Source organism: Lissotriton helveticus (genome assembly GCF_964261635.1).
Source record: "Lissotriton helveticus chromosome 1_1 unlocalized genomic scaffold, aLisHel1.1 SUPER_1_unloc_18, whole genome shotgun sequence".
NCBI lineage: Eukaryota > Metazoa > Chordata > Amphibia > Caudata > Salamandridae > Lissotriton > Lissotriton helveticus.
The window spans coordinates 1,494,721-1,520,031 of record NW_027611657.1 but is presented as its reverse complement, the minus strand read 5'-3'; the positions used below and the strand labels follow the sequence as shown (position 1 = coordinate 1,520,031).

Genomic DNA, 25,311 nt, shown 5'->3' with positions numbered 1-25,311 from the left:
TTAGGTCTCGCTGGTGTTAGCAGCGCATAGCGCTACTCCAGCGAAAAACCTATTGTTGTGGGTTTCCTGGGAATGGCTGAGAGAGGGTGGCTACGCGCATTACCTCGGCGATTTAACCTCGAAGACGCGCTTTGCTGGCGGGCTGACTCTCCTGGGCGCTCTCGCTCACACACCCGCTCCCTCACACACACACGCGTGCTTACACACACACACACACACGCACACACACACACCACTCACCTGGCTCTTTTGTCGCGACTACCCTGGTATCTCCGCCGCATCACCTGGCCTGGATTGTTATGTTATGTTACTAGAAATCCAGTAACATAACATAACACCCAACAGCCATGCGCCGAGACCGAGTGGAAGCGGACGCCGCGTCCCCAGCGCCTGTACCAGCCGCCTCTGCTGACCCGGAAACACTCCAGCAGGCTCCCCACCCCCGGTACCCGGATGTGGGATTTAGCCATGGGTACGTCATTGTTCGAAGACGGGGACGCATTGTAATAGGATGAACTGAATGGGGGCAAATCAAGGTAATATCTGGGTTTTACTTGTTTCTTTTAGTTACAAGAGGATGAACTAAGGGAAGCTGTTCTGCTGGTCTTTGCTAACAAACAAGATTTGCCCAATGCCATGGCCGTAAGCAAGCTGATGGACAAGCTGGGACTGCAGACACTCCGTAGCCGAACTGTAAATAGCTATAAATTGCACATTTTAATATTCCACTATTTATTTGTTCAATTTCGTGATAGTTTTTGATCTTTGAACTCTTTGGTATCTGTTTATTTTGACCTTTTAGAGGCATAGTTCTGCTGTCTGCCCTGAGACTGTACGGTCTTCGTAACATGAGATCGTGCTGAGCTTATTATGTCTGTGAATGCTACACAATATAAATGCAGTCTTAGTGTTTTAAAATCAGGAGCAGAGTCAGTGCAGTTCGTGTAACTTGAGTGATGGCACTTTTGTTGACTGACTGATATTGAATTGAAATACAGTTTTGATGTATTTGGCTGTGCTGATAGAGCTTCTATGGTGTTCTGCTTTCATGATACCATGTAGCTGACATAATTAATCTGAGTGGGCTGAGGAAAGTCTCTGAATGCAAAGGTGCATGTGTGTTTTTAGGTGTGTGTGTGTCTGTGTGTGCGAGTGAAATATAAAAAATCCTTTTCATACTACTCTCCCCCCTCCACCCCTCCACACACACTCTTTCACCTTCTCTACGTGTGCATGTAAGAGAGCCGGATTCCTCTGTGGTTAATTGGGAATATATGAGATAATCATTGATAATCCTTAATCCTTGTAAATAACTTCTGTTTTATCTTCTTTCACGGTACATTTCATGCAGTGCCTTATACTAACATTTGTGCACTCTGCTAAATTAGTGTCTAAGACACAAGTCTGAATGTTATGCTGCCTTATGTAAAAGATTTTTCATGTCTCTTCAGTGTGAATGAGGTTTTGTGGAGTGTTAGAACTGGTGGATAGTCTAGCATTTAGTTTGAAATGGGCATGTTGGAATAATTTCTAAAAATAAAATGATTGTTGGAACTCATTCATAACAGCATGATCTCATAATGGTAGCTCTCCATTGCATCAAGTTTTAGCTCATCTGAGTGATTAATAAATAGTGCCAACCATATATCTAGAATTCTACAACCTACAATGACCTGAAAAATGGTAGGGCTGGTTCACAAGCCTAAACTGAAAAAAGTCTTTCCTCTACAACAATCCTACTACCTTCAGCCAAAATCTTAAAATGGCAGGGAAGGCTGGTATGTTTAGGGTGTGTACAAACAAGCTGGCATGGCCCGTATTGTTCTTGCCACTTTGATGTCCTCAGCACATCTGTCTTAGTACTTCACTGTATAAACGTCATTTGAAAGCGAATGCTGCATAAACTGTGCAGTTTGTCTCTATTAATCCAAGAATGCAGATTGAAAAACAAAGACAAAAACTTGAATACTTCTTTTGTTTTTAGGTCAAGCCTGGGCAGCGCATGCGCAGCTCTTCGAGGCATACTGTATTAGAGTATGGACTTGAAGCCCCAGCTGTATTTTTCATTGGCTTGTCATTGTTTTGTAAATGCTGCCTTCTGATTAATTAGTAGGCTTGCTAGTCCCTCCTTACTACCGCCTTGTCTTCATTTGTAACCTTTTTACGAGGACTGACCCTTTTACATCTGTTACACGGTATGTCTTATTTAGTCTGTAAGCACTAATATCTTTATTGAGTTTTTCCTACTTCAGGCACGACATGCTTTCCTGCAACGTTCAGCGTGCCATGCGCACTTTCACTTTACAAGCTGCTCAGGACAATGGCAGTCGCTTCTTTGAAGTGAAACAGATCTTGCATTTACAAGAGTTTGAGCTATTGGCATTGTAAATGACAATGCCTTTAATTTGTGCTAGTTAACAAAACCGATCAATAAAAGGCATTATCCTTTACAATGCCAATAGCTTAAACTCTTGCATATGTGAGACCTATTGCATTGCAAATGCTTGTTTCTACTCACTCCAGCAAGCTCAGCATCACCCCGGTGCCAGCTGCTGCATGTGTTCCAGTACTGGCTCCCAGTCGGATGACGGTTACTAGGAGTAGGTGGGGGATTCCATCAGACTGGTGGCTACGCTAGACTGACTGCTGGCACCGAGAGGCCTGGCTGCATGAAAGTGCCACCGTATGGCCCCCTCGTGCAACTGAAGTGTGCCCCTTCTGCTTCGCATTGTCTGCACAGGGCCTAGTTTTACCTGTCTGAGGAGATGTGAGGTGCCTCTTATAACCCCACAGACCTCCACTCCGCTGTGTACAGTTGTGATTCCTCCCACGTCCCTGCTAAGAGGAGATTCCTTATACTGAAGCTGTGTCAAACTACACACTCTGTCTTGTCACTGCAGTCAGTGATCGAGTTTGACATCATAGTGAACTTATAGTGCAGAGGATGTCCACTCTAGTTTTCACAAGTGCACATTCATATTTCACAGGCTTCTCGCGCAGAAGTTACCAAATGTGCATTCCTGTCGCCTGCCTCGGTGATAGAATAAAATGGGCACAAAACAGTAATGGTAGTGCGTGAGAGCTGGGCGCAAATTGTGTCTGCTTAGATATTGCAGCTTTTAGCTTTTAGGTGTTGGTGATAGCTCCCAGTACATATACAATGGTAAAATCAAGGACGCCACTAATGCCGTTTTTGAGCACCAGGACTTAATGTTCTACACATTAAACACTGTTCTTAAGGAACACCTCTAACCTAAATCCTGGCAGCCATGTCTACCAACTTGCTGACCTTGTGTGCCCCACGTAGGCCCCATCCTCCTCCCCTGAATGGCTCTGCCTGAACTCCTAATCACGCTGCTGCAGTGCTTACACATTTCCGTGCGGAATCTGAACTCCAGTTTCTCAGCTCCTGAACTGCATTACTGAAAGAATAAACAAAACTGCCACAAGCACAAATCAGTGTCTGAAGCATCTTGCCCTTCACCGCAGGTATTACTTTTATTCTGTATCAGTCAGTGGTTCCCAAACTGTTTGCGGCGCCCGTGGCTACTTTTGATGGCGCACCTGGGTGCCGTGGCACACAGATTGGGAACCACTGGTTTAGGCAGTCACACAGTCCTGTCGTTCTGCCACATACAGTCCGTGAGTGCGCACAAAATCAGGCTCAGCTGCACAACGCGTGAGCCTGGCTGCAGCAATCCCCATTTCCACGCTCCATTGGCATGATATTTACCTTCTACTATGTATGTCGTGCGCTTTACAAATGATTGATTGATTAGATGGGTCAAGAGAAGTAAAGAGAGATCAACAATGTGTATTGTCACAAAGAGGCATGGCAGTCCTAAAATAATTGGCGGGAGGGGAATTCCTCCTTTCGGAACTAGGGCCCTTACACCCCCAGCCAGCTAGGTGAATGAATAAAACTTTATTTGGTTACTCAAAACCATGAAAGAAGACATCAAACTTTAAGTAAACATTGTTATCATGTCAGAGGTAAAATAATGAAAGATGAAAAAAGGAAAACATTTAAAAATAAATAAAAACATGATTAAAAAACGAAGTTCATTAGTCCGTTTCTTCGTAAGCTGAAATGTCTCATTGATTTAGCAGTTAGCGGCCGCTGGCCTAATTTTGCAGGGCCATCAGCTTCCGGCGTGTCTGTTGAATAAATTTGCTGAACACAGCCATGTCTTTCACTGTTTCCATTGTGAATAGATAGTTGACCGCCTCCTTTATCGTTCTAATTCCTTGTCTGAGTAGAATTGGCTTTAAATAGTGGTTACGCTCAGCGGAAAGCCCCGGGCAGCAAAACAGGATGTGAGCGAAGCTTTCTTGTTTATACTTGCATAAGCGGCATTCAGAGTGCGTTGTCTCAAGTCTACTCGTGGAGTAAAGCTCTTTAAGGGGCAGAGGGTGTAGTCGGAGCGCTAAAATCCTATTAACTGCCGCCTTGCCCACTGCTTGGATAAGGTGCGGTTTCAAAGTCTGTGCCAGCTGCGGGAGTATTAGCGATTCATGGAAGCCTCTTAGTTCCAATGCTTCCAGGTCAGTGATCCGTGAGCAGAGCCGGACTTGTCGTTTCGTTGCGCTTTTAATGGCGGCATAATTGAGTAACTCAGGGTCCCAGTTATCCACAGCAAGGTTCAGAGTTTCTTTAGCGGAGGAGAGAATATTTGACCACGGATTCTTTTCTTCTAGGAAAATGCTCTTTATGCTAGATTTCAGCGAGTTTTCTGGGGCCGCGTTGTGAGATAAAAGTATTTGCTAATTGTGGCCAGTTCCTCAAGCTCTTGTTGTGTCAAGCCGAATTCGAGCCGCACCAGAGTGTTTCTGGTGCTAGAGGGTAGGTGGAATAGTTTTTTATAGGTCGAGCAGCGGATTTTTCCAGGGTGCTTGATAGTTTGCCTGGAAAGGCCTGCTGAGCGTAATTTAATGATGGTATTAGCTTTGCCCTTAATACTCTTTGAATTGCTGTTGTCGTAGGGCTATGTAGAGTTGCATGCAGCTTCCCCAGGGCGTACGAGATACTTTTCCCTTTTGCCCGTATTTTCTCTAGGTGTATTCCTGGCCGCCCTGTCTCGCAAAGCCAAATTCCCAAGTAATTGTATTGTTGTGTGCAGTCCAACGTCGGTTGTCCTATCTTCCATTTTATCATTTTTTTTTCGGAAAAGGACCAAATATTATTATTTTTGATTTGGCTGCATTCACGGTCAGTTTGTTTTTTGCATTGTAGATGCCCAGGGCCGTTAAGGCTTTTTGAAGCCCAATTTTAGTATGGTCTAGTAGTACCAGATCATCAGCGTACTGCAGTAATTGAATCTTGGTATGCCCAAGACGGGGAGTTGCTAGTGATGCTCCCATCAAGGCTTTGCCCATGTCTGCGGTGTATAAGTTGAATAACATCGGGGCTAGTACGCATCCTTGCTTCAAGCCGCGGTTGGTGTCAATTTTCTCTGAGGCTGACGTAGTTGACAGTTTAATTCTGACCCATGTGCTTGAATATAGGGATATAATTGATTTTAGTAAATGTGTGTCGATATTCCAGGTAGCCAGTTTCTGCCAAAGAATAGAGCGGTCAACACCATCAAAGGCCGCAGTGTAGTCAATAAAGCAGGCAAAGATTGGGAGAGATTTTCGTGCCACTGCCTTGTAAGTTAGGTATGAGAGCTCTTTGATGTTATCCACTGTTGAAGCTCCTGGTCTGAACCCTGTTTGATAGAATGGCAGGAGGCCTTCCTTACTGATCCAGTTTGCGAGTTCCATTAATAGGGTGCTGGCGTAGGCCTTTCCCTCAATATCAAGGAGTGCAATCATGTGGTAGTTTTGTGGATTTGATTTCGACCCTTTCTTATAAATGGGATGCAGGAGCGGCCCGCGCCAAGAATCCGGTACGTTCCCTGCCAATCGACATTCGGCGTATAACACGGACAGATTTTCGGACCAAAAGTCTGTGTCTTGCCTGAAAAGGGAGCCCGGCAGGCCGTTGAGTCCTGGCGCTCCATTGGGTCTGCTTTTTTTAATATTGTGTTGACTAACTTTTTTTCCATGTGTATGAATTTTTTGGGTTAGTCAGTTGTGTTACGTTGTCTAATTCTGTGTTTGAATGATTTAGGATGCCTTCCTCTTTGTATAAAAATGTCACGTGGGCTATCCAGATGTCGGAGTCAATTGAGTTCTCTCTCTGCATGTTCCCTTGATTTAGAGTATTAAGGTATTTCCAGAACTCTTGTGTTTTACTGGGACTCAACAGTCCGAAGATCTTTAGCCACTTTGCTTCAGTTTGTTTCCGTTTTTCCGCCCAAACTTGCTTTGAGTGTGATTTTGCTGTTTCCTGCAGGAGTTGTTTACCTTTAGTTTAACCGGTTTACAGGTAAGTCTTTTGTTTGATGCGCACTAGTTTTGTGCTTTCACGGATTGCAAGTATATCACCAAGGTTGTGCCTCGGGTAATAGTTAGTTTTACTTCTTTTCCCTTCTTGTAGGAGTATTACTAGATTGTGGGCAAGCTGGTCCCATTCTTTAATTATGCCCCTGTTGGTTTCCTTTAATGTGCCGTCCACCCATGCTTTTTTCCATTCCTCAAACTTATGTATAGGGCCTGCGTCCCATTTAATCCTTCTTATCAATATGTGCTGTTCAATACCGGTTGTCGATCCCAGTTGTTTAAGTGTGTAGTGGTTGTCTGCTGTCAGGTTTAAGGTTGTTATTAGAGCCGCATGATCACTTTCCTTCGGCTGTGCTACTTTATACCCTGTCATTAGGCTCTGTAGCCGAGAGCTTAAAAGGATATAGTCAATTGTGGTAAGATTGTTGTAAGTTGGCGGACAGGGGTTTCCTGGAGAATCCTTTCTGAGTAGGGAGTGGGCTGATGCCAACTGATAGGCATGCAAGATAGCGTTGAATGCTTCCGTCGCGGGGGAACTGTAGCTTTCTACTGATTTATCTCCAATGTTATGTGTGTTGAAATGCCCGAGAATTATTGAGTCCATCTGGGCAAATTGTAAGAGGAGATTTTCGATGTCTTCTAATAACTCTGAGAGTTTTTCCTTTTTTCCCCGTCCATTAGGGTTATAATAAACATTGATCAGTAATATAGGCTATGTGCCCTTACTTGATGAAAGGCATTTCAAAATGCCGGCCATATACAAATTTGACGTTGTTGTAATTTCCCTAAATTGTATCTTCCGTGAGAGCCTGATATATATGGAGATGCCTCCTGACGGTCTGCCGAAGATGTTTTCTTTAAGAGCTGGTTTGTGATAGTCCGCAAATCCCCTGATCGAAACTGGTTTAATAGCCCACGTTTCTTGCATGCAGATTATATCTATATCTGTGAAGAGTTGGGGTGTTGCGGGATATTGTGTTAATTTTAGTATCCCGGCTACGTTCCAGGACATAATAGATAAGTTCCTTTTCCCAGTTCTCTCCCTTTTCTGTTTTATACCTGGTAAATCTGCCTGCCAATGCGGTGGTGTAGTCTTAATTGCAACAGTGCGGAGTTTAGGAATTATGAACTAAAGCTCGAGGCACCCAAGACCAATCTTCATTTGAGTTGTTCTGAATTGAGCGGCTCCGGGTACCTTTGCTAATGTTTGTAGTGACCTTGAGTAACCCATTGCTTGCCAATTTTGTATTCGTTCCACTTTCACTCCCATGGAGTATAGAGAGTGTTTTTAAGGGTGGGAGTGGCAACTCTGCTTTTGAGTTCTCTCTTTGTATGTCCGGTGTTCTAGGGTCAATTTGATACTGCAAGTGGGCATATTTCAAAGGCATGGGGTATTTTATTGTCGGCAGACTCGTGATCTTTATGCCCCAATCTTCCAATAATTGGTAGTTTCTTTTTAGTGTATGGATTATGTCTGGGTTTGAAAAAAGCAGTTCTGTTGATTCGTTAGTGTCACCTGGTCCTTGCATGAAAAAGGAAACAGTGTCGATGTCAGATGACTTTATATTTTCCAGGCCTGGAATGTTCGCAAAGAGTTTTAGTAGGTTGCTGCGGTTGAGTATGTCCCACTTGCCCTGTGAGGCATATTCTGGCTGGAGATCATCCTGTGTATGTGGGATATGTGACTTATGTGTCCCTTTTATGGATGAATCTTGTCTAATTAAATCCTGACGGGTTTGCCATGACACAGCATTGACTTCGTCGTTTGCATAGTTTGTGGTGCCCATTTTTGTTATCGGCGGCAGAACTTCGCTTGTTTCGTTTACTGCTATCTTGTTGAAGTCATTGGAGTCCTTCCAGCGTATTCTCTGGTATTCTTCCTTTGGTGAGGTTCTGGTTTGGCTATGTAAGGCTTTATCCATTGCGTTGATCGGCGTTGGGCTGTCTCGATGTGGTACCTGGAATTCAGGCAGTGTCTGGCTGCCTGCCCGAGTAGTTTGTTCCTCATGAAGTTTGGGATGCCCGCTGGGTATTGCGGCACTTCTATCCCAATTTTTAGAGCATTGGCCTAGGCCTTCGTGCGTATTGCCAAGGGGTGGGTCAAGATTGATTTTAGTTGAATTGTTCGGCCAAATAGCTTTTCCGTCTAGGGTTGGAGGATTTTGATGTGTGGTAGGCACAACGTTGTTTATACTGTGCATAGGGTTTTCATTCGTTTCCGGCAGTAATCACAGCCTAATTGAGCTGTTTTGGTTATGATTGCTTTTTTTTTGTTTATTTAGCTTTTTTAATTTTTTCTTATTTTTCCGGGATAGGTGGCCAGTTTCAAGACTTGTCACCTGCAAGCTGTTTAAGTTTGCTTGTTCTTTGGCAGCGGTGCTGCATTTGTCTGTAGTTGTTTGTAGTGTCCTGCTTGGTGTCCTGCTTGCTTCAGCTGCCGACATCTTTGTGATGTCCTGCTGGGGGTCTTTGCCATTAGAGTCGACAGTCGTCTGTGTCCCGGATGGAGTGTTATCTATATTTGCCGACTTCAAATTTTCGTTGCTACTATGCCTGCTGGATTCTGCTTTTAGATCTTCAATCAGTGTATTCATTATTACTGGCAGTTTTTCCAAGCAGAGCAGCACCGGACTACATCCACAGTCCTGTGGCTTGAATGTGGCTGTGGTATTTGCTTGGGCGCGTTGAATTAAAAAGTTCAAGGCTTCTAGTTTGGAATCTATGCCTGATATCAGGCCGGCGACTGTGTGAAGTAGGCTTATCTGGACGTCTAACTGGTCAGCGTGCATTATGGCTGCATTTACCATTGAGGACAAGACGTCATTAATCAGTACAAGGTGATGATCCAGTTTAGCCGGCTGCTTCTCCGTTATGTGGTCCGACTCCGCCCCCTGGTCTTGTTGATTGTATCTAATGCCGTTATGGTCAAATCCAGGGCTAACTAGGGTTGAATGGAATGTTGCAGAGTTTTGGAGTGGCTCTGCGTATGCACTGAGCGCTGAGGTACGAGTTTCGCCAACCCCCTTCTTGTGGGGCAGCCCTGTTGCCTGGTGTGCTTTAGTCGCGCCATCGGCTGGAAAAACCCTTTGGGTGTCCCAGGTTTGTTGAGTTACTAAAGCATGGGGGCTAGCTAAGCCGGCGTTGTTGTTAGGCAAGGTCGGTGTAGTTTTTGTATGAGTTTTTGTATGAGCTGGTAGGCCACCCGGTGCTATGATTATTTTGGTGATAGCGGGGTTGCTGGGCCCTGCCAGACTTTTAGTATTTTGGAAAAAACTATTTCAGAATTCTAAAGGCAATTAATGAGTTCTGTTGTGTGATCAGATGGTAACCAAGTAGTCCAACAAATGCAAGTTTGTATCCCACCGCTGATCCACCACTGTGAGAAAGTGGCTCTATATATACTGGACCAGAATAAGGTACAGTGTGTATAGAGTCCACAGACCCCAGAGGTATAATGTAAATGTAATTTGTACTTGTAAAACGCACTAATACCCCAACTGGGGTGTCCTGGCGCTGTAATTCATACCACTGTGGAACCCTTCCTGTCTTTTCCCTGTTAAATGTCCACTCCTGGGCACCCCCAAGGTGAAGCCAGGCATCCGAGCGCTGTTGGGGCCTTTGTGGAGATTTGCAGAGTTGCAGAGTTGGACCCATGATTAGAATAGGCACAGAGGCGAGAATTATCAGGTCCGAGGAAATTGAGCCCAAGACCCGCGAGGCGGGAATTGAACCCTGGGCCCAGGCCAGACCTCTGCATCAGGGTCTGCCGCTCTAACCATTGAGCCACACTTCTCCTTAACAGAGGTTAAAGCCAGGTGTGACCTTACTCTCTAAAGTGGTAGCTGGGTCGAGCAGAAAGGCAGTACCAGAGGACAGTGTAAAGCATTTGTTGTACACACTCAGTCAGCAAAGGGTTTCACACACTCAAGGACTGAACTCCAGGCCAATTGTTTTTATATCAAAAGATATAGTTGTTTTATTTTTAGAACCAACAGGTATAAAAATATACTTTTCTCGATATGTGTTCTCTCATGTAATTACTTTGCAAAGAGGCAATAAACTTGGTAGACACAATAGGTACAGGGGTTGCAGTAGGCACCACAATTCTAAATACAATTTAGCATTGAGCTCAATGGGTTTTTCTACATAAATGCAGCTAATTACTTTATCGATTACTTTTGTAATCCCAGGACTGGATCCTAGATTCAGTCTTGGGGTCTAAGCTGGAAACAGTTTAGCAAAAACGATTTGGCTATTGCAATGATTTTTAAGAAATATAAAGCTATTTCAAAAGTTCACACGTAGAAAATTTTCAATGAAAATCTGGCAATGTTATCCAATGGGAGTAAAATCAAGTTACTTTTGTAATCCAGTACTGGGCTCCTAGGTCCAGCACTGGGGTCTCAACTTCAAACAGGTAAGTAATTACGTTTCAGTATTCGGTATGATTTCTAAAGAATATTTCAAGTTTTCAAAAGTAGACACTTAGAAGAAATTTAACAGAAAAGCACACAATGGAGTCCTATGGCGAAAATTCAAGTTACTAGTAACCCCGGCTGGGATTACTTCTGCGGTTCAGTACTGGGCTACAAGATGCAGTACTGGCTTCTCTCCTGAGCACAGGTGAGTACATCGGAATTCGGAATGCAGTTGATATTATGGGAATATTTTAAGTTTCCAAAACTTCACACTTAAAAAATTTCTCGAGTCAACCCAGTCTATGTTATCCATTGGCAGGTAAGTGAGTTACCGGTTTCCAGGTGAGTACTCGACTGGTGAAGTTAGGGTTCTGGGCATGGACTCGGGGGTCCACCAGGGTCAGGTAGGTTCAGTTGGTTCACCCGCAGCGGCACAGGGGCGGCCGGGTGCAGGGGTAGTTAGGCTACCTCAGGTTGGTGGCTTCTGGCTAGCAGGCCACGCGACTGTGGGAGCTGGGCTCCTGGTCACTTGCTCAGGGCAAATGGGGAAGTAGGATAGAGTACAGGTTGCACTGTCAGGGGCACTCGGGCAGCTGGGTGCTTTTGTTCCAAAAAGTCATGTTCTTGATTGTTCATGTTTGTCAGTAGTTAATTAAACACGCCCAGGTGTTTTATCTCTTTAGTGACACAAGCTGCAAAAAAGGTTTCTTTGTCAGTGCAACAAAATACGAATGGCCGACGAGCCTCTGTCTGTCAAAGAATGGAAGGGCTGGGGAACTGTCAGTCATCTCACTGCTAAGCAGAGCAGTGTCATGCTTCACCCTCACTCAGGCCTCTGATTTTGACCAACATCTCTTAGAACACTGGGACTTTAGAGCTAACCTTTTTAGTGAGAAAAACAAAACTACAAGTCCCATAAGCAATAGTGGTGGAAGGTGTCACCCATTACCTGGGACAACATTCGATTCAGCATATCCAGTTCCATTTTGACACTATATTGAATTTATATCCTTTGTTTTTATGGCAATGAGTCACCAGAATACTAAAAACGTGTCTTTTATTTTCAGGGTCAATTAAGTAATGGTCACCAGCTTGGAAGCTCTGTTCATTCTTCAGTATTTGTCATTGATCTCCACGTGTGGCTGGTTTGGGTCTGCCCCCGCATATACCCCGATAACTCGCACAGGTAAGGAGCTTGTAGCAGCAACATGACAACCCCATACTCGTCTGTAAGAAGTGCGCTCTGAGGCAGGTATTCGATCATTTTTGTGAAACAAGCAAGCGCCAATATCTGCTATGTACATTTGTTAAAATAAAACACAATCAAATCACAGTATACTGTTCCGGAGGTTCGTCCCAGAGACATCTGTAACTGAACGCAGTCACCCTAGGAAGCATGTGCTTTTAAGACAAGTTGCGTTCACTTACCTGATGGTGACATGCTTCATCATTGGGCTATACTCCTCACCAGGCCGGCGCTACAATGCCCGGCAGGCACCACAAGAGGGCACTTTGTCGTAGATCTTTTATTAAGTACGCCGGAGGAGCATAGTAGGACAGAGGATGTTGTGTCATAAGATGTGAGATTGGTGAAGTCTGAATATAAGATCAACTATCGACCAGTTGCCACAATATAGTTAATGTGATCTTCCTCGTCCATGTTGAGATTAAAAACAGTGGCAGTTAAATTGAGGAACTAATGGCCCCTATCACTGTGTAAAAGTGTCGATCACCTATGGACCTGCTGGTAAGCTGGGGTCTATACTTCAGGTCAACTTTTTTCATGCATTGTGTAGTTATGGAGCAATCTGTTGGCATTTCATCAACACCAAATATGGGAAAACAGGTAAATGTGACCTAATCTTCTCCACAGCGTGAGGAGCTCTGTAACCCAAAGCCCTGCACCGTGCATAGGTGATAAGGTGCCTATTAACATCTTCCTGCCACAGGTGAGCGCTGTCTTACAGGGTGCACTAGATACGGTAACCCTCTTAAACTTCAGGACATATTGACTTATCCAATAGCAAGGACGCCGCATCAGAGGGAAACTGGTTTGAAAAGCACATGCTTCCTAGGGTGCCTGGTTCAGTTAGAGATAATGTCTGTAGGACTGAACCTCCAGAACAGTATACTGTGAGTTGATTTATATGAAGAATGTTTATACTGGACTGTCATTTTCCTGGACATCTCATGTGATATGTAAAATAAAACACAACACACCTGGAGGCCAACAAATCTATCATACATTTAATGCAAAAATAGCAAAAGGCAGGGGGTCCCGATGTTACCTGAGCCCAGGCGTTGCCTGTTAAACATATGGGAACCAAATGACCTTACACGTTCAGGGCAGAGTTGGGCTACAATGGGTATAATGGTGGCCAAGAGAAATATAGCACAGAGGTGGGGAAGAGCAGAAAGACCTGCTCTAACAGCATGGAGTAACGACATGGACGCAGCCATGATTGCGGAGAGGGTGGTGTTCAGTAGCCGGGGTTGTCCAAGAAAATGGACCAAAATTTGGGGGGTGTGGAACAAATACAGAGGAAATATTTGAGAGCCGCTACCGGACCAAGACGACAGCAGTATGGATTCAGAAGAAGACTGAGGTCCATAGTATAACTGTACAAAGTTCACTCCCGAATGCTATAAAAATGTACACTTCTGATTTTATCTTAATAGAAAATGTCTCTGATGGTAAGATACAATGCTCAGCTATATGTTTGTGCTTGAAACGGTTACACTGTGCTAACAGACAAAAACAAATTAACATTTTTTTTGCAAAAGGCCAAGTAAACTAACAAGTGACAATTGTCTTTGCAATGGACGAGAGCATCCACCCTAAAGCAAGTTGGAGTATATAATGCTAATGCTACACAATGTATTTTTTATAAACTTTTCTCCTAATACAAGTCAATGAAACATGAACACGTGATAGAAGCAGTTACTGAAACAACACTAATGAGTAGGAGGCAGGATCTTCTCTCGAGAGGAATGTGAGGAGTCTGTGAGGTGCAGATAAAAGATAAAATGACAAGCTGCAGAATTCACTGTTTTCTGGAAATAACACTTCCGTTTGTCAAATTCAATTTACTACAAGACGCAGGAAAGTGTGCAGATGGACATCACTAAATAAAATGGTTCTGGGCACTAATAGAATCATGTAACTTTGCAGGCATATTAAGGCGAACAGACACATCAAATTAATAGAAGAATATTGTAATTTGGTAATGTAATATATCAATGCACGTTGTGACAGTGATGTGTATGATGTGTAAACAATTATCGGTATTAAAGAAACCAGTATATCCTGTTATGCTTTCTCAATTCCTTCTTCCTAGAGGCCACCACTGCTGCTAGCCAGCTGTATTCAGCAGTGCCTCCTGTGACCTGGAATCCTGTATTTAATCAATACCAAATGTTGTCAATGCTTCTAGCCAACTCCGGTCACTGGTGCCACTTGCACCCCACCATCTATGGGCCTGTTATTCTTTTAGCCGGCTCCAGTCAGTAGTAGCCCCTTGGGCCTGTATGTAAGCCTACTAGCCAGCTCCTGTTAGTACTGGCCCCTAGGACCTGTTATCATTCTAGCCAACTTGAGTCATTAGTAGCACCTTGGGACTAGTGATCCTACTAACCAGCTTCAGTCAGTATTGGCTCCATGAGACCTATTATCCTGCTAAGTAACTTCAGTCAGTAATGACCCCTGTACCTTAAATCCTGCAAATATTCAAAACCAGAGGTTAACTCTACTGCCAACCAGTTCCAGTGACATGCATTGTTACCCTGCCTGTAATGAATACCAGAGGCTAGTGTTGTTGCTAGCCAGCTCCAGTCACCAGTGCCCGTCACATATTATCCTCAATAGGATCAATAACCAAGGTCTGTGCAGCGGCTAACCTGCTCTAGTCAGTAGTGACCTCCCAGACCTGTTATTCTGCATATAATCGGCAAGGCTTCGGTCCGAATAACACTCACCCCACATCCTTATGGTATATTAGCAATGTAATTTATTTACTTACATCATACGGTAGGTAACACGCTATATCACACAATCCCAAAAACAAAGAAAATCAAAAATTGCCTAACGATTCAGCACTCCACCTTGCCAAAAATGACCAAATCACACCAAGCACTATAGCCTGTCACATCTCATGGCACACTCAGCCACAACATGACAAGATACAACGGCAAGGATTTGGGGCCATTAATCCTATGTTTGAGGCATGTGTGCTGTAGATGCACATGCTTTGCATACTTCTGTCATCTTGTGTTGGATCCGGATGTTTGCAAGTTGCTTTTCTTTGAATAAGTCTTTCCAGTCACGAGGTAAGGTGACTCCTCCTTTCAGTGATAGTGCACATGGGCATTGACTCCATTGTTAGATTGTTTTTTACCCCCCAACAGGTTCGGATGTGTATTGCTGCGCTCCGAAACCGTTCTTCGGGTTCCCCTCAGTGCGCAGTCCACTCAACCCTCGACCGTATTGTTTCAGCATGCATTTCTTTTTTCTTCGCATTTCAGATCAATCGACACTCCATTATCGATAGAAAACCTTGTGGGCAACCGTCGGGCTACGTAGGGCCAGCCTTCTACAAATGGAACGGACTCCATTCCATTTCTTTCCTTGGTACCACGCCAAGTACCCTCGCACTGACCTACATCAAGTTTGTAACTTGTGTCTCTCTCCGGAGAACAAGGAGGAAGACTGCGATGCTTGTAAGTCATTTCGGTCCAGGAGGACTCTACCCGATCATCAGGATCGATGACGAGAGAGGCAGGGCCAAAGCATTCAACACACTCTGGATATCTTTGCAGAAGAATCTGACCTAGAAGAGATAGAAGCGTCCTCTGTTGAAGAAGAGGCCCACTCGATTCCAGAGTCCTATTCCCAGCTTGAAATCTATCTGGAGTCCCAAGATGTGCCTTTGGGACCTGGTGCCGTAAGTACCGAAGACCCCTTGCCCCCTAAATCCTCTTCAAAAACTCATAAGGCTACAGCACCACCTCTGCCTCCTGGCCAAAGTCGGCACTGAGACAATGTTTCCAACGTCACGTCCCTCGGCTCGGCACCAAAACAAACCATCAATCCTTCCAGCTCCTGATCGAGTCAGAAGAAATTACCTTTGGATCCAAAATCATCAGGCTCCAGGACAAATCTGGTTTGGAGCCGAAACTCTCCGCTTCGAAACACCATCTCGCTTCTGAGCTGAAACATTCTAAAGACTAGCCGAAATCCGAGGACAATGTTCTCGAGCCTCCAGAACCAATTTTAGACATTCTTAAAGCCAAATTGGATCCCAAACAAAAAAACATTTTAATTAATCCTGATACTGGACATAAATCCAGAGAAACACAAGCATCCTGGAGAGGACACTTCTGATAAGATTCCCTTAAAGAAGTAGGACATGACTACTAGCCATGTTTATCCTGCCTCACAACCCTCCCCACCTCCACCTTCTTCTCCACAGTTAATAATTGAAGAGCCCTTACACATAACACCTCAGGGATCTCCACATCCAGATCCAGATGTGGACAATTGTGGACGTATTGTTTGGCATCTGTGCAGCCACGTCTTGCATTACAAATGCTATAGGTGTCACATTTGCGAAAGTTAAAACTATTGGCTTTGTAAATGACAAAGCTTTTAATTTCGCTATTTTCAAAACCAACACATGAATAAAAAATGTGTCATTTACAATACCAATAGCTCAAACCTTCCTAATGCGAGACCTATTGCATTGCAAATGCTTGTTATAATTAAAAGGTTATGACAACACCACATAACACCACATAAGCAACAAGTGCAGATTAAACCACAGGGTTCAAATAAACCCACACACACACACCGTAAGATTAAACCTGTACTAAACACACACGCCGCAATAACAGGTACATCATAGAAAGACTGATGCACATAATGAAGCGGACCTAGAGATACATGCATAGCACAGACAAGATAAAGGTCTTGATTTAGAGTTTGGTGAGCAGGGTACTCCTTCACAAGCATGGTGGAGTATCCTGTCCAACAAACGGATGGTCTGCCTGTCCTAGTGCAAGGCAGGTGGATTGTCATGTGTCCAGCCTTACTTGAGTGGCATCCATGTAAATACATCGGTCGACCATTCCTCTCTAGATCAAGCTGTCTGATGTATTTTTCTCTTATTCAGGACCACCAGGGAATACCTAGCAGTCGTGATGAGAATTTGTTTTTAAATGAATCCCACTTCCTGGGAGTAAATTAATCAGGGAGAAAGTTCCAAGGGTGTGAGGGTGATTAGTTATTAGTTTTTAAAAACAAACTCCAGCTTTGGAAGCTTGTTGTTGAAAAACACAAAAGTTGGTGAATGGCCGCCTGAAACATCCCCAAGGGATCCAGAGAATTATAGATCAACTTCCTATAGATGGTTGAGATTGCTTTTTTGGTTGGGGATTAGTTAGCAGCTGGTCCTCCAGTGGAGATGCATCAGGCAACATCCCCCTTCCCAGATGTGACCTTGCAGAGCGTGACCCAACTGCAAATGTCAGAATCGTTTTTAGTCACCTAATTCTTACTTTTGTTGTAGGATCGTGAAGGACACAAGCGCCTGTCCCCTCCACACATCGCCCGGCCTTCTAAGCTAATCAATCCCCATTTTGTGAAGCCCTGCAATCCTCCCACTGTACTTAAGAGATCACCATCATACAGTGGAGTCATTTCAGTCCGCTTACCTTCTCAGCCTAAACACTTGGTAGCCTCTCTACACACCCTTACCACTGTTTGAGTATGAGTAGGTAGAGTGCACTCATACTTTCTTTGATACAGCACCGGGGTGGGGTAACCTCTCATGCTCATGGACAATCTATCTACCCGGTAAGCAGGATCCTCACGGTCCGCAAAAACCCAGTTGTAGACTGCCACCAACTGCGTGGCCCAGTAATACTTGAGAATGCTCCGGACCGCCAGTCCACCTTAATAAACTCCCCTCTGCAACTTACTCAGTGTGACGTGCCACCATCCCACAACAGGAGGCGGAGTTCTCAGACTACCTTTTAAAAAAAAATGTCTGGTGGGATCTTAAAGGACATTTTTTGCACAATGTACAGGAGACCCTGGAGGGTCCTCACTTTAAATAGGGCCACCCTGCCCCGTAAGGAGAGCGGGAGCGCCCGCAAGTGTGGGGCATCCCAGCGAATACTGTCTAATTTCGGGAGTATGTTCCTGCCTGTGCTCTCTTGTAATGAACACAACCAAATATTTAAAGCTATGTTGTGCCACCCTAACTGTGCACCTAGAGTGCAGCCGCAGGGTCCCTGCCACCAGCAGGAATATTAAGGACTTCTTCCAGTTAATATTATATCCTGATTAATCTCCAAGTATGTGAAAAATGTGTAGGATTCGTTCACTCGAGAAGGCTGGCTACGTGTCATATAACAAAACGTCTGAGTAGACGGAGATTCTCACATCCCACTCCTGATCAACTGGATTACCCCATATGAGAGGTCCTGGTGAACCTAAACATGTGTGAAGAGCATAGGAGACAAGGAACATCCCTGTCGGATGGCAAAGACTCGGTAGACTGTATTATTGAGGCGCATGCTCGCTAGAGGGGCCACATACAAGAGCTTAACAGCAGCGCCACTGGTTCAGCAAAGGAATCCCCTATTGCATTTGGTACTCCATTAAGGTGTCGGAGATTTAAGCGCGTTCCCTGGTGTGGCATAAAGCCCGATTGATCAGGATGAACCACTGTTGCAATTACTGTCCGCAGACAGATCGCCAGGGCGTTCGCAAGGACCTTAGTCTCAATATTAAGCGGGGAGATAGGCCTATAAGACCCACACTCAGTTGCTGGTTCGTCCTTTTTAGGGCTCTGGCCTACCGTCCCACTGCGTCAGCAGTGGGTGTGGCCTAAGAGTCCTTTTCTCAGGGCTTCCGAAAACGTACCTAACGAATTCCAGGCTGCTTGTGGTTTTTCGTGCTTTTTTTTGCTACGTGCATTGCTATTGGCCTTCGTGTGCGTGTGCTTTAGAAACAGAACACGCAATAGGCCATAGGCGGTCGAGTAGCTCCGCCTATGGCCTATTGGTGTCTGTTACACGCACCAGAAGGCCATATATCTTCAATTATCTCAGCCGTCACGGCGGAGATAATTCAAGACATATGGTGGCAGTGGCGCGCGCGTGCACCACTCGCCGGCGGTTTACGATTATGTTTCTTTCTTTTTTTTTTTGCGGCTTCTGTTTTTGTTGCGAGTTGCTCTCGTATCGGGCATACTCATATCTGTTATGAGATCGGCAGGGGTGCTGAGAGATAGACTTGTATATTATATTTAAATTATATTTAAAACTTTTAATTGAGAGACTGGATACATTTCATTCCCATGATTTATGTCCGCAAATGTGGCCGCTTAGCTGTCTATGAACTGAATAACAAGAGCACTTGGAGCCGGCGCTTGCTTTCCAGCTGGAGTTGGCAAACTGCAAAAATTCCAAATATGTATTTAGAGCACGGAGCTCTCCCTGTCAGCCTCTTCTCTGTGTCTACGCTGGGCTTGGGCAGGGTCAGTCTGCTCCCAGGGCATGGTTCTTGCGACACAGAGGGGCGCTGGGCTGGGGCAGGGTCAGTCAACTTCTAGGGCATGGTTCTTGCAGACACAGAGGGGCGCTGGGCTGGGGCAGGGGCAGAGAGACTTGAGGGCAGAGCGTTGAGGGCAGAGCGTTGAGGGCAGAGCGTTGAGGGCAGAGCGTTGAGGGCAGAGCGTTGAGGGCGTGCAGAGGGCAGCGTGTTGAGGGCAGCGTGTTGAGGGCAGCGTGTTGAGGGCGTGCAGAGTGTTGAGGGCAGCGTGTTGAGGGCAGCGTGTTGAGGGCAGCGTGTTGAGGGCAGCGTGTTGAGGGCGTGCAGAGTGTGTGTGAGGGCAGCGTGTTGAGGGCAGCGTGTTGAGGGCGTGCAGAGGGCAGCGTGTTGAGGGCAGCGTGTTGAGGGCAGCGTGTTGAGGGCGTGCAGAGTGTTGAGGGCAGCGTGTTGAGGGCAGCGTGTTGAGGGCAGAGTGTTGAGGGCGTGCAGAGTGTGTGTGAGGGCAGCATGTTGAGGGCAGCGTGTTGAGGGCAGCGTGTTGAGGGCAGCGTGTTGAGGGCAGCGTGTTGAGGGCAGAGTGTTGAGGGCAGAGTGTTGAGGGCAGAGTGTTGAGGGCAGAGTGTTGAGGGCAGAGTGTTGAGGGCAGAGTGTTGAGGGCAGCGTGTGTTGAGGGCAGCGTGTGTTGAGGGCAGCGTGTGTTGAGGGCAGCGTGTGTTGAGGGCAGCGTGTGTTGAGGGCAGCGTGTGTTGAGGGCAGAGTGTTGAGGGCAGCGTGTTGAGTGCAGAGTGTTGAGGGCGTGCAGAGGGCAGAGTGTTGAGGGCGTGCAGAGGGCAGCGTGTTGTGGGCAGCTTGGGGAGGGCAGCGTGTTGAGGGCAGCGTGTTTTTTTTTTGTTTTTGCAGAGTTTTATATAGCGCGAACTAGACCCGAACCGAATCAGGTATCAGAGCGCTTTACATAGCACCAGTTACGTTACATGAGGACGGACACACATTCATTTTAGGCACGGGGAGATTAAGTGATTTGCCCAGAATCACAGGCGGTTTTGGCGTCGTTACCGAGACTCGAACCCAGATCCCCAGGTCCGAGGTCGAGTGCCCTAGCCTGTTGAGGGCAGCGTGTTGAGGGCAGCGTGTTGAAGGCGTGCAAAGTGTTGAGGGCAGTGTGTTGAGGGCAGTGTGTTGAGGGCAGTGTGTTGAGGGCAGCGTGTTGAGGGCAGCGTGTTGAGGGCAGCGTGTTGAGGGCAGCGTGTTGAGGGCAGCGTGTTGAGGGGAGCGTGTGAGTGAGTGCGGCAGAGTGTGAGTGAGTGCGGCAGAGTGTGAGTGAGTACAGCAGAGTGTGAGTGAGTGCGGCAGAGTGTGAGTGAGTGCGGCAGAGTGTGAGTGAGTGCGGCAGAGTGTGAGTGAGTGCGGCAGAGTGTGAGTGAGAGTTAGTGCAGAGTGAGAGTTAGTGCAGAGTGAGAGTGAGTGCAGAGTGAGAGTGAGTGCAGAGTGAGAGTGAGTGCAGAGTGAGAGTGAGTGCAGAATGAGTGCAGAGTGAGAGTGAGTGCAGAGTGAGTGCAGAATAACTGCAGAGTGAGTGCAGAATGAGAGTGAGTGCAGAATGACTGCAGAGTAAGAGTGAGTACGCAGGAAAAGACCACACACATAAGACCACACACATAAGACCACTCACATAAGACCACTCACATAATACCACTCACATAAGACCACTCACATAAGACCACACACATAAGACCACACACATAAGACCACACACATAAGACCACACACATAAGACCACACACATAAGACCACACACACCACCACACACTCACCACCACACACGCAACCACACACACACACCACCAGCCGTCACTGCACACTTTTACCGGGCACAAACACCATCAGCTGTCAGTGCAGGCTTCCACCAGGCACACAACACCAGAGATCAGTGCACGCTTCCACCAAGCACACACACCTCCAGCCGGCAGTGCACGCTTCCACCAAGCACACACACCACCAGCCATCAGTGCACAATTTCTACAGGCGCACACACCACCAGGCATCCGTGCACACATCAATTGTTAACGCATCCACAATTAACTATTGTAGCAATCGCAGTATGGTGCACTTTACTTTTAAACATATTCATCTAAAGCGCAGCATGCCACCATTGCTACAATTCCAATCCAACCCACATAATTCCACTACACACCACATGCATACACTCCATAACACATGGCTAAAAGACTTTGCCATTTACAATGCCATTAGCTCTAACTCAAATAAATCCGAGACCTATTGCATTTCTAATGCTTGTTGGGATGACCGCCACCTCAGACGTTCTTTGGTGCTCCGGGAGACACCCTTATTTTCAGGCTGTCTGAAACCTACTCTGGAGGTACTCCCTGATATTATCCATCATGCTTTTATATAATTCTAACGGGAGCTCATCAGGCCCCGTCGCTTGCCCTGCTTGCAAGGTTCCTATTGTCTTATTGATTTAGTCTACTGTCAGGACTTGGTCTAGTGCGTCTCGGTCCTCGTTCGTTAGCATTGGCATGGTCAGGTCTTTCAGGAAGTCTCTCCCAGTATTTCCGTCCCCTTGTTGTCAGTGTCCTCGAGGATCACTGGCTTGAATTCATCCTATAGCACGCAAGCTGATTCAACAGGCCGCCCGTTCTCATTAAAATAGAAGTCTGCTCCATCTCTCATATGAGCTTTGAACGTCTTGTCTTTTAAATATCACGGATCAACCCTTGGGGGTAGCATGAAGTCCACAGCCAGACCATCGAGTTGCACCTCCACCAGCGAATGGTCTGAGATTCCCCCTGCTATGTGCGTAGCGGCTCTAAAATCATCTTTATGGACACTCTGGGTGAAAAGATAGTGCAGGCATGCCAGACTACCATGAGCTGCAGACAGGTGTGTCCGGTTCTGATCCCCTCTTCCCCTCTAGGGGCATTTAGGAGTATCATGAATATAGTATAGGGTCAGTTCTGTCACTCCAGTCACCCCAATGCGTGTATGCTCTGTTGTAAGTGTCTTACCCTTTCACAGGATGAGTCAGTCTTGTCTGCGTCTCTTTCCTGTTTCCCGACACTTGAATGGCACGCCCGAAGACTCGAGAGAGCATTGACCCACCAGCAGGCTTTTGTGGAGCGCTTTTGTCCTGGATGTAGGGCTGCATTCAGTAGGGCACCCACTCTGTCTTTTCTTTCCAGTTGCCTAAAGATCAGCAGTCCCAAGGTAGCAGTCACACCTGGCCTGTCGGTAAGTGCAGCCGCCTCTGGAGGCCCGAACATCAGCAATTGAGCCCACACTGTGGCCGGCTGGACCACAGGTGTAAGCTCATACAGGGTGTTCGACACTGGAGTAGTTGTAGTCCCTCATGGGCCTCTGACACAGAGTAGTCAGAAATTCAGCAGCTAAAAGCCCAACACAGGCTCTCCAGGAAGTCAATAGATTCAGACCTTGTTGTGTTAGGAATTTGGCAAATGCAACCTTGAACGGGCTTGTTGGCAGCACACACTCTCCTACTGGGCCTCAACAATCATGTTGTCGTAGAGTTTTATTTTCAGCCTTGAACTGTTGGGAGAGTCAGTTGTAGGGGGGGCGGGTGGGGGGTTCCTCAGACTAGCTGGTCCTACTGGATGGCTTTCCTGCCCGCCCTACAGATAACAGGGATGTGTCGGACCTTGCTTTTTCCAGGACAGCCTTGTCCTCCTGCTGGATAGTCAAACTCCCTTCCCTTTCTTACCAGACAGGCAGGCTTCTAGGCAGACTTCTAGGCTCTTCGGGACAGGTACACAGCTTCTCCATTAAGTAATTCAGCCTGCAGGTGATGTCCCTTCAACTTAGATAGACTTTCAGGCTGACACCATCTTGGTAGCACAGCAGGCACCTGCGTACTTTGTAGAGCACTAACAGAGGACTTTGAACTGGGGTATAAAAGAGGGATATATGGTCCCACTTCTATACACAACTGGCAGGCAGGAGATGCAGTTTACTCTGTGGCACTCTCACATTGCATTTATGCTACGCACACCAACACCCTAAAAACGCACTTGATGTTAGCGCAAAGTCTGGGCACAGGTATAGAAATGGAGCATTACATGGGTGTGTCAGTAGGACGCCACTCCACTGACCGTGATGCAAAGATCTCATCAGGCTATTGTTCCTTACAACAGGGTGCATTGCCACCACCGCTCTAGCTGTTAAACCCATGAGAGTCCTCTTCCTTAAATAAGGGCACACTTGGTGTGACCCTCCAGGTCACAGGACCGGTCCAAGACCTCTCATATTCCCTTGTTAGAAGTTGCACAGTACTGGGGTGGCAGAAAAATCTCATGTAATTGTTTTGTGGTAGATTTACCCCAGTAACGTCCAGTTACAAGTTAGACGCCATGGACTGGGGAGTTGCACAAGGAACAGATTCTTCTGCCTGTCAAACCACATTCCATTCACTATTTGCTAGTGTTTTTCTGCTTTTATTTACCGCTTGTTTTAAGCAGGTGGTATATATATGCATGTGGTTGGTTGGGGGGAGATGGGTGAAGCAGGGAAGAGAAGAGGAAAGCATTTTCTAACAGAGGGAAGAATTGTGTGTTTCTCCCAGTTAGTTAAAAAACAGCACAAATCTTGGCTGCTTCTGCTGCACCCAGAGTCTTGTGGGTCTTTTCAGTCTGGAAAAAAATGGTGTCCTGTTTTTCTGCACCCGGTAAATCCAGGTGCAGAAAAGCCTAACAACTGATAATCAGGTGGAATAAAATGAACACATGAAAGTACTCCTTAATTTCATTGCCCTTGATTCATACTCTGGACCATAGTTGAAGGATATGTCTAGGCATAGTCCTCGCAATACACAATAGATTTGTGTGCTGCAGAGGCCAGAGTTCAAAAGTCAGGATTAGAGATACAAGTAGGTGGTAACTCAGGGCAGGGGGAAACGCCTGTTGTCCGTGGAAGGGAAATTCCCATCCTAGAAATCTACATTAAAAATTAATTAATAGTATTATTTTTTAAATATCTGTTTGGTGCCAGTCCATATGACTTTAATTTCTGCTTTTGGGATTCTTTGTTACAAGTCCATAGGGTACATGTATCCTTTGTGAGCTTAATAAAATGTTGGAAATTCTACAATTCCTCACTCCTACATCCAAGTACTCTCAGGCTACCATTCTACACTCTGCTCTGTCTGAAGAACAGCTCAACATTTTCAAAATTCTGCAATTCTGCATTGATATGGCTTGTAAATTATTTTTGGGGAAATTTACATGTATTAACTATTACATTTTAATACTGTAGGTGATTGAAATTACGGACGAAGAAAGCAAGATTTAGCACCAGCCAACTGAATGTTAGTGCCATAAGAAGGATTATTTTGAAAAACTGAAGGACATTCATCATTCTAAGTTTAAACAATTTCCAGAATCTAGGTGTGGCGAGGAAGTGGGAGCTGAGGAAAGTACTATACCTTTAAGTGAAGTCTCTAATTTTGCATTTCATTAACCCAGAGCAAAGTCATATCTGTCCACACAGCATCAGAAATAATGCCAGAAAGACCAATAACAACATCCTCATCTGAAGTATTATCTGAAAGACAAATTGCCTCAGCATGACAGAATAACGTTCATCTATAGCACAAATGATCTAAAGCATCATGTAATTCCAGAGAGGAAGCACACACTGCATAAAAGAAAGATATAACAAAAGGTTTCTCCTGCAAACCATCAAAGAAAAGACACTGAAAGAAGACTCCGAAGCTGACACGCTAACAACCAAAAGATTGGAAAATCACCTTTGTTCAACAACCGTTTTTAACCACTTACGCAAGTTTGACGATCTGCCTCTGGATATTACACCTCGACCCACTCTGCTCACTCTGGCGAAAACCTTACAAATTCACCACTTTATTGTGTTCATGACCATCTCAGATTGTTTCCTTTTTATTGTGTACTGTTCTGTAATTCTATG

General features: G+C 45.6%; 1 long non-coding RNA gene across 1 annotated transcript; it reads left to right on the top strand.

The window, feature by feature from the left end:
• Positions 1 to 575: 575 nt before the first annotated feature.
• On the top strand, positions 576 to 25,224 carry LOC144805678 (uncharacterized). The gene is made up of 3 exons (XR_013605574.1): positions 576 to 693; positions 11,870 to 11,988; positions 24,643 to 25,224. It is a non-coding gene; the product is annotated as an uncharacterized LOC144805678 (long non-coding RNA).
• Positions 25,225 to 25,311: the final 87 nt, after the last annotated feature.